The following is a 10,886-nucleotide window of genomic DNA, read 5'->3' as shown; positions in this document are numbered from 1 at the left end:
GGGCCTCCTCCTTCTCCAGCGTTTGCCCTTCTTCAATCTATAAAGTCCAAGGCAAACAACAGTAAACGTGAGTCAAACGGACGATGCTAACTGTTACAAAAAACCGTTCAGCATTAATGTTTAATAAGAATGAAACTCAAAAGGATTTGCTCACTGTTCATGATAAATCTTGCCTGTCGTTTTGTTTGATTTTCCACCCTCTTATTGCCTCCACTGTGGATAATATAAAAGTGACCCATGACTCTTCGGTTAAAACAAATTAAATCTAATGCAACCTGTACAACGTAAGGAAATAAAAAAGTATACATTACCCGTATTTCTCCCAAGATCCCTGTTGTTACTTCACAGCTTATATTTCTGCTGTTTCTCGACCTCCAAGCGTTATCTGAAAGAGCCGATGTTTGTAGGGTTAAGTAAGAGTAACAATAATGAGGGACTCTGAGATGGAATGCTCTGTTAGATAAAACTCACCACTGTCAAACTCCTTCCCTGCCGCCTTCGAATGCTTTGGTCCACTTTGTTTTTTTGGGTTCCGCGCTTCTTTATAAGTTCCTGATGCATTTTGAATCTGCAGAAATCTGAAACGTTTACATAAATTCAAAATAGAGAGAGACAGTGAAAGAACAAATAATTTTAAAAGATTTCAAAGAGGAGACCCTGAGGACCCTTCTAACAGATAGCAAACCTGTGTGAATTAGTTTCTTCTTTGTAGTGTTTGAGGTGCACATTTGAAAGATGTGCCATGACATTTGTAAACAGGTACAAGCACTAGTTTAATACTGTACATATTGATTATATCTGACTGAATATCATCCGAATGTAACTTATTACAGATACACTGGTGTTGACTGAAGGAACGACACACCCCAAAAACATTATGGATGTTTAGTAAAATCCAATTTATTTTTCATCTACTAACCTAAGTAAATCTCTATTATAAAAAAATGCTTATATAAAAGCTTCAATAATGGCATGCCCATAATGTGTTAAATATGTATTGCCAAAACGCTGAACGGTGTGTTGTGAGATCAGACGCTCTTTTCAAATGCATTTCATTGTTGATTTGCAATATCTCTATCTCCAAACAAACCATTTAATTCATTTTAATTCTTTTATTGTGTGTTTTGGTCTTTTTTGGTCCAAATTAATTTAACAGAGAGAGAGACAAAACAATGTTGTAGGTGAGGTGGAGATGCTAGGAGCTGCACGAGTCTATTAAACCTTCGTGTACACTTAAATAGGACAATACGTCTGAGATTATTTATCATTAATCTATCCTAATATTTCCTCCCACCGTCCACATGGACTCCCCCAGCTCGAGTTAATTGGTTCCTCTAAATGCCTCGGTATGGTTGTGAGTGTGTTGTTTGTTTCTATTGTCCCTGTGATGTGGAACTGGCCCAACTTGTGCAGGGTGTTGTAGCCGCTCTCTTCGCTAACACTCAGCTGGGGATGGGCTCCCGCCCCCATCGGGGACCTGATTGAGTATGAGCGGTTACAGATAATTGTATGGATGGATTATGCACATTAATTCATATGGGTATTATTAACATAATCAATATTCACCTCCTGTGTGATGAGCACATTTATCACCATTATCGTACTTGTCTGTTGTACACAACCCCGTCGAAGCCGTTGTGTGTTATTGGATTTGAACGTGTTTTGTTGTCACTAAATGCAGATGGGGCAGCAGGTGTTGTGTAAGTAGATTAATTTTTAAGGTTAGTAGGTGAGGGGATGCCCACTATTTGTACCGTTTAGCCACAAGACAAGATAATACCAAGCATATACCACAAGTCCCTCAAATGATAGCACCAGTATTCCACATGCATTACCTTTCAATACTCGACATGCAGAGCTAAACTAAGACAAACTCTCATTTGTTTTGATGGAAAGCGTCAATAATCCGCCAAGTGACCTGAAATCAAGGCTGGGCAGAGGCACTACTAACTAATAACAATAAATAAAATATTATTATGGCCACTTTTCATAAAATGATTTCATACTATTTAAAATCTACTAAAAGTAATAAATTCAAAACCTGAGCCTATAATACTGAAATGACAACCATTTCTAATAATATTTATCTATCAGCCAAAGTATAAATAAATAAAATATGACATGATTTACCATAATACCCTTGTGAAGCTCGAGTGGTTGTTGGGACTGTCGGAGATGGTTTAATATTAGTTCTCGACACCCTTGGGAAGCTTTTACAGTGCTCATCCGTCTGGCATCCTCTAGAGGGCGCAGCCTGCTCCAACAGCCACGAAACGAGGCCCCTGCAAGTTAACATGTCCGTGGCTCTCATAAGATCATCTACAGGCGGGTTGTGGATTAAACATTTCATATGATTACGTAAAATGTAGTGTACTTGTTACTTCCACGTTTTGTATTTACACGTACGATACCTCATCAATGTTGAGTTTACTGTACGTTGTACGGCGATCGCGCTATAATAACCCTGTCACTTGTCATCCAAGCACGTGAGTGAACACAGCACGTTACGTTTAGCAGGCTGAGCTAACGGATGCGACACTAAACATGACCCAAAAACACGAGCTCCTGCTCAAACCACCTAGGCTTTAAAGCACAGAGACACTCTAGTCATACCTTACAGTTCGTTCCGTAACAAACATTCCCCCTAGGCCGTGGGTACCCAGGGTCTCCGAGCTAGAAGACATAACATTTTCGATGCGGCTAGTTTTCAACAGCGGAGAGTTGCTCGTGCGACGACGACCGACACCAACAATGAGCCGACCCGCTGGTGTGCTTTCTCTCTCCTTCCCCTGCCCGGTTGCAGCGTGAGAGCGCCCGCTGGATGTCTGAGTGCCCCCCCGCGGACGCCTGGTCACACTGCAGATAGATAGTAGTAGATAGTAGAAGCTAATAGATAGATAGATAGATAGATGATAGAAGATGATAGATAGAAGATGAGCTAGATAGCAAGAAGCTTAATAGGGCAGCAGCATTACACACATCAAGTGACATGAACAACATAAGAATAAAAATATAATAGAAAATATCAAACTATATACATTAAAATATCCCAAATAGCAATAGTAATAAAATATTAATATTGTACAAAAGTATATACAGACAAATTGCGGTGTTATCTAGTGCAAAGTAGAAAGGGAGAATGTGCAATGTGTGTGTATTTGTGTTGAGAAGCATATTTGCGCTTAGGAATTCGTGACGGTAAATATATGACTCTGATTTCCTATATCTGTCCCTATCGGAAAAGGAATTTTGACTATTATATACATAAGAATACTACAACATTTTTCAATATTTTAAAATGGTTGTAGACCGAAAAAGGTAACAGGATATTGCACGATATTACAGAGTTTACAAACAGCTAAATGACAAGTTTTTTACAGTTTGCACAATATTGATGTCCCTAACAGAGTTGATGAATGTAATACTGTCAGATGTAATTTGTTCGGTGCACACAACGTAAATAAAAAGTATGAAAAAGTCAGTTTCATAATTAAAAAGAAAAAATCATATTCACTGTGGAGTTACGTGGAAAAGTGAGTACACTAGCGTTAGCAGGCTTAGAAAGCATAATATGTTTTTTTTTTGGGCTTGTGACTCGGATTGATCTCACACTTCGTTGAATAAATCCTGTTAATTTAATGGAAGCAATACGAATTTTCGACAAGTAGGTCGTCAATTAACATATTTGCACTTAGCAAGGTCTCGGGGGCCATGCAAATCACAGGCGTCAGGTAACGTACCGATAGTTCGTTGAACCCTGAATATGCGACTGCATTGTTATGATGACATGAGAAAGTTCTATCATGTACCAAAATGCTCGGATTCCACTTATGCCGAACATGAAAATAATTAGTTTCACATCCACACAGTCCAAGGAGAACAAGCGAAAGCATTTTTCTTTGCTGCTTACATACACAGCCCCCTAGGACTGAATGACCAGCCAAGTGGCACCGATGATAATGAGCAAAACTCTATTTGGCGGCGTTGGCCCGCCGATGGCGACTAGTTACTATGTGAAAAGTAGTGCATGAACTATGCATGGGCAACCCCCCTGCAGTGTCTGCGGATTACCATGATTTAATTTCAATCAAAAACACAACGCAGAATAGAAGCAAAAAATGTTGTTAGCATACAATTAACCAGAACAAACCCCCTAGCAAACCAAAATGACACACAGATTTCTTTCACTGCACTCCTGACAGAACGCCTGAAAAGCATCGGCACTCAGATTTATTATGTTCAAGTCCAAGGTTACTGATAAGCTCACAAAAAGACGCGCTTCGCCCACCAATTGGCTGTAGTGGGTGAACGAAGGCAAAATGAAAAAATCTGTCTCCTACTGTTGTAGGCTGTGGCTGGGATCCTTGTGGCGGGAATCTGTCCTAAATTTTGTGACCGATGAAAATTTTTTTCACTTTCCGAACACAATCAAGAGGCCGGAAAGGATCATCTTCTCATCTATCTCTATCTCTCTATCATCATCTCTATCTATCATCTATCTCCTATCTAATCTGATCTAACAAGTACGGATATCCAAGATTCCCCCAATTGTTATGTTAAATCGCAAGGAAAAGTAGGGCTCCGCTTCCCAATGTTCACCTACCCACAACTGTCCCATGAACCTCGCCATTGGTGAGCGCAGTAATACGGTTTACTGCAAGAAACACTGAACTTGCTTACAAGTACAGACGTCTCCCAACCAATGTGCCAAAATTCAATCCAAATTAAACCAATACGTGTTCTATGGGCTGGCCATAGACAAGGGTTTCCGCAGGACCCTGTTAATGCCCCAGTCACGGGCCTAACGGCATAACAACACAAAAGTGCAAAACTTTTCCTTCCCCAAGAGTAGCCACTACCAACAATGTTAGTGTACAAAAGAAATGTGTTATTTACAAAAATCAACAAGGTCAAATAAACTATAACTTATGGATATCTCTAGTGACAGCGGTGGAACAAGGCCAAAAAAGACCAAAAAAACTTCTGAAAAAAATTCCAAAAAACCAAAACATAAACTGACCTTCCAAATAACAAAACAAACAGAGAAGAACAAAGTACATGGATACTCATAGCAGCCACCCCTCGCAAAAACAGGGATCATTAGCACAACCAAGGTCAACAAGGACATGTGGACGGTTGGGGAGAGCCCGAGAGCGAGCCGGAATGCTGTTGTCCACCAGCAGGGCATGCCAAGCTTGTTCCGTTATACATAACCAGGCAGTGCGTTCACTGCAGCCAAAATCACAGGCGAGGACTGGAATACCATACTGCACTCACATCGACCTACGCTCCTGGGGAGAGTGGCACACCTGGTTTGCAATGACGAAAATTGATCCAACAAACAACGCCAAGGCAACACCAAGACAAACAGAGCGAAATGACACAAAATGACCACAGTCATGAACAGACCCCACAATTTATACTGAATGAGTGAGGGAATACACATGAATTCCACCATGCAATGAAGCAAAATTATTACAGTGCATGGGACCTGGATACATGCAGGAGAATAGAATCCATCACAGCTCAACTATACAGCTGTAATAAAGGATGTAGTGGACGTCCGTGGGCAGGACCACAGCAGGCAGCCAGACCCACTAGAACGCAAACCTTGACGATACGACAGACAAGAAAACTCAAGGGAAGAAGTTTTAGTTAGTAACATGCATTAATGAGAACATGTATGTTTAACAGCTGGCGGGTGTAATGGTCTACTAATGTCTAATGTTTACCGGTGAGGGATTGTCAGCCTTCTGAACCCAGAATGGTAAGTTTTCTCAACAGAGAGAGGGCCTGATAGCGAAAGCGTATGGCCCCAATCTACTTTTGAAACCACAGAACACAAGGAACCACCATGACGGTGTGTCTGCAGTAAAATCTGTCGACTACTACCAGTATATACTGTTAGTTGAAAATGTATACTCAGTGACGGTTGCTGTGCAAGTAAATATCTGTACTGCCTCGTATACCTGTGTGTGTGTGTAACCACGAATATCTATATTGGCTCGGGATACACAACAGTATACCTAGCAGTAGCCAATCATTCCTGCATATACTGTCTGTGTGTCTGCAGTCAATATGATCTACTGCTCAGGATAGTGTGTGGTAGCACGACCGAACTATCTGTTCTGATCGGACTACTACTACCCCACAGAAAGTATATCTGAAACAGTAGAAGTTCTATTTATGCCTGAGAATCATACTGTCTTTGTTTGCTCTCCAGTTACAATTTCTGTCTACTGCTCAGTCTACTTGGTGTGTTGTTTTGTGTGTGTGTGTTTTGTACCGTAAATATCGTAATGCTCGGGTCGGAGTACAACAGTACTGTACTGAACAGTTAGACAGTACTTTAACTTCACAGACTTATCACTGCAGACATACTGTCTGTGTGTCTGCAGTAAATATGTCTACTGCTAAATATGTAAATATGTCTATTGCTTAGTATACTGTGTGTGTGTACAGTAAATATCTGTACTGCTTGGGATATGCAAACAGTATACTGAACAGTAGACATCTTTACTGCAGACATACTGTCTGTGTGTCTGCAGTAAATATGTCTACTGCTCAGTGTACTGTGTGCTGTCCGTCCGTCTTCTTCCGCTTATCCGTAGTCAGGGCCGCGGGGGCAGCAGCTTCAGCAGGGAAGGCCAGACTTCCCTCTCCCCGGCCACTTCTGCTAGCTCTCCCAGGGGGACCCCAAGGCGTTCCCAGGCCAGCCGAGAGACATAGTCCCTCCAGCGTGTCCTGGGTCTTCCCCGGGGCCGCCTCCCGGAGGGACGTGCCCGGAACATCTCACATATGACATGTTACATAATACCCCTTGTGAAGCTCGAGTGTTGTTGTGACGTCAGGTTAAATTTTAGTCCTCGACACATCTGTACTTTACAGCTGCTCATCAGTCTGCAGCTCCTTTAGCGGGCGCCGCTGCTCCAACCCGCCACAAACGAGGCCCTGAAGTTAAATGTCCGGGCTCTTCAATAGATTATTACAGGCGGTGTTGATTAAAAACATTTCATAAGTGGATTACCGTAAATGTTTATACTTGTACTCCAGTTGTCTTTACAACTGTAGTGCTCATTAAGTTGACTTACTGACCGTCTGTCGCGCTGATAATAAACCCGTCTTATCCCACGTGAGTGAACACAGCACGTTACGTTCGCGGCTGAGCTAACGGATCGACACTAAACAGACAAAACACGAGCTCCTGCTCAACCAACACGGTCTTTAAAGCACACGAGGGACACTTCTCATAACCTTACAGTCGTTCCGTACAAACATCGCCACATGGCCGGGGGTGGTACACTGTCCCGCGCAGAATAATAACATTTTTTGATGCGCATTTTCCAGCGAGAGTTGCTTGCGTGCGACGGACCGACACAAACAAGACCGATCCCGGTCCGGGGCTTCTTCTCCTTCCCCTGCCGTTGCAGCGACGAGCGCCCCGATGGTAGTCTGTGCCCCCCGCTGGGACGCTCTGGTACCACTGCAGATAGATAGATAGTAGATAGAAGATAGATCGATAGATAGATAGATAGATAGATAGATAGATGATAGATCGATAGATAGGATAGCTCGATAGATAGATCAGATCGATAGGGGCAGCAGCATTACCACCCGTGACAATAGGACAACCTAGAATAAAAATCCTAAAGAACATACCAACTTATACATAATAAAAATATCAAAATTAGCAATAGTAAATAAAATATATATTGTACAAAAGTATATACAGCAAATGGCGGTTGTTATTAAGTGCCAAAAGTACGAAAGGAGAAAATGTGCAATGTGTGTTATTGTGTGAAGAAAATGCGCTAGAGTGCCCGGTAACTTCTGACTGATTTCCTTATATATGTCCCTTCGACCGGGGGGGCTACATATACATAGGCATACTACAACATTTTCAATATTTAAAATGGTGATACCAGTAGTAAAAGTGACGTGTACCACAGTGCTATTTACATCAGAATTACAGGAGTTAAACAGAGTCACCTGACAGGTTTTTTACAGTATGCCACAAATTTGATGTCCCATCAGATTGTGATTTTAATCTGTACATGTCATTTGTTCTGTGTGCACACAAACAAGAAGCTAATAATAATAAAAGTATAACACAGTTACAGTATATTTTAAAGAAAAATTCATATTCACATTGGATTTTAACTGGTGATGAAAAGTTACACTAGCATTGAGGATTAGAAGCATGTTTTTTTGGGCTGACTCGGATTATCTCACATTGTCCCAGTATTACAGAATAATCCTTTGTTCAATTTTAAATAGCAAAACACGGCAAATAAGAAATTTTGTGACATAAATCAGTTAAAATATGAAATATCGCTGCAAGGCACGAATGAGGGGCCCAGGCAAATAGGCGATCATGTAACACTTACGATAGTTTGTTGAAAATTCCCACTAGCCGCTGAGTGTTATGAGACATGAAAAGTTCGTCATGTCCATTAAATGGGAACAACCCCCATTCCACATTATTAGCAGACATGACAATTTTGTTCACATCCAAAACACGTTTCAAGAGAAAAAGCAAAGCATTTGCTGCCTTCACAGCCGCCCCCTAGTGACTGAATGACAGTCAAAGTGGCACAGAGATCTGAGCAAACTTCCTATCTGGCTGCGTTGCGCCGATGCCGATCGTTCCACGTGTGAAAAGTGGCATGATGAATATCAATAGTGCAACCCCCCGCAGTGGTCTGCGGGTTACCTGACTTAATTCCAAAATAAAAACACACACAAGATATTGAGCAAAACCAATGTTTTGATCTAAGTACAGCACCCCCTAGAAACCAAAATGACACCGATTTCTTCCTGCACTTGAACGCCCTGACAAGGCATTGGGGGGGCGGGGGAAAAACAACTTTTTTTTCAGATTTATTATGTTTCACCAAAGTCGTTACTGAGATATGGCTCACAAAGACAAAGAAATCCGGGCCTTCACCACCGATGGGCTGTTAGTGGGTGACCGAAGGCAAAAATTGAAAAATCTGTCTCCTACTTTGTGTGCGGAGTGGTCTGAAGATAGTCGTGTGGATTTCGTGCGACTCTGCCTAATTTGTGACCGCTGAACGTTTTTTTCACTTTCAAACAAAATCCAAGATGGCGGAAAATCTATCTCTTTTTTTTCTCCTATCTATAATCTATCTTCTCTATTTATCTATATATCTATCCTATTATTAATCTATCTAACTAACTAACTTGGTATGATCCACGGAACCAATGTTACCTTGTTTTTTAAAATCGGGCTAACGGTTCAAAAGAGTTACATGCCACAAAATGTCCCTAAACCATTGACCCATTGGTGGCGATATACGTGTTTACTGCCAACATGTAATCGGTTTAATTAAGATACAACTGTCCTAACCAATGTGCAAAAATTTCAACAAACTTTTAACCATACGGTTCTACTGGGTGCCATCGACAATGGGTCCTGGACTGTTATGCCCCAGTCTCGGGCCTAGAGAAACAACAAAATAGGTGTCACAATCTTTCCCAAGTAGCCACTACACAAGTTTTTTAGTACAAAAGAAAAATTGTTATTTACAAATAATCAAAAGGTCAACTAACTATGAAACTAAGGAATCATCTGAAAGGGTGACCAAGGCCAAAACAAACACCCCCAAAAAAATACTATCTGGAAAATTCAATCTTTTCCTCAGAAACACCAAAATCACAATAACTGACCTTCCTAACTAACAAAAAAACAGAATGTAAGTAACCGAAGTAACAGAAAATATGATTAACTCAAATGGAGTCCACCCCCTTACTCTTCAAACCAACCACAAAAGAAAACTTTCTAATCGCAAACACGCGGACTTCACAATGAGGAACGTGGTGGTGGAGAGCAGGAGGATGGCGGGAAGGAAATGCTGTTGTCCACTCCGGCTGCCATCTTGGTTCTTATATACCAGGTGCTTTCAGCTGCAGCCAAAATCAACAGGCGAGGACTGGAATTACTCCGACCAATCGCCTCCTGGGATGGCACATCCCTGTTTGCATAATGAAATTGATACCACAACACCGCAAGGCACACAAGCAAACACAGAAAATGACACAAAAATGACCACAGTCATAACAGACCCCAACAATTTCAATGAAGATAAACATGACACTGCAATTCCACAATGACATGATAAAATTATTACAGTACGCAGTGGGGACTTGTTGATGAGATAGATCATCAAACTAACTATAACACTGTAATAACAGGATGTAGTGGACCGTCGTGCAGGACCCGCAGCAGCCACGATCCATGAGACACCTGCTGGACGATGAGCACAGAAAACTCCAGGGAAGAAGTTTAGTTAGTAACATGCATTAATGAGACATGTATGTTTACAGATGGTGTGTTAATGGTCTACTATGTCTAATGTTTGGATTCGTCAGCCTTCTGAACCCAGAATGGGTAGTTGTTTCACAGAAGAGGAGCCTGATAGCTGAAAGCTATGGCTTCCCAATCTACTTTTAGAAAACAAGAAACCACATACGGTGTGTCTGCAGTAAATATGTCTACTACTCAGTTTACTGTGTGTGTGTGCAGTAAATATCTGTACTCTCACGTATACTGGTGTGGTTGTGTGCGACTGTATGCTCAGATTATGTACGTAAATTCTATATTGCTCGGGAATACAAAACAGTATACTAAGCAGTAGACATCATTCTGCAGATATACTGTCTGTGTTCTGCATAAATATGTCTACTGCTCAGGTATACTGTGTGTGTGTGCACGCAGAAATATCTGTACTGCTCGGAATATCACAAACAGTATTACTGAAACTAGAGACATCTTTTACTGCAGACATTACTGTCTGTGTGTCTCCATAAATATGTCTACTGCTCCAGTATACTGTGTGTGTTGTGGTGTGTGTGTGTGTACAAGT

Source organism: Larimichthys crocea, chromosome XXI, assembly GCF_000972845.2.
Source record: "Larimichthys crocea isolate SSNF chromosome XXI, L_crocea_2.0, whole genome shotgun sequence".
Taxonomy (NCBI): domain Eukaryota; kingdom Metazoa; phylum Chordata; class Actinopteri; family Sciaenidae; genus Larimichthys; species Larimichthys crocea.
The sequence above is the reverse complement of the archived record's forward strand: the minus strand, read 5'-3'. Positions refer to the sequence as shown.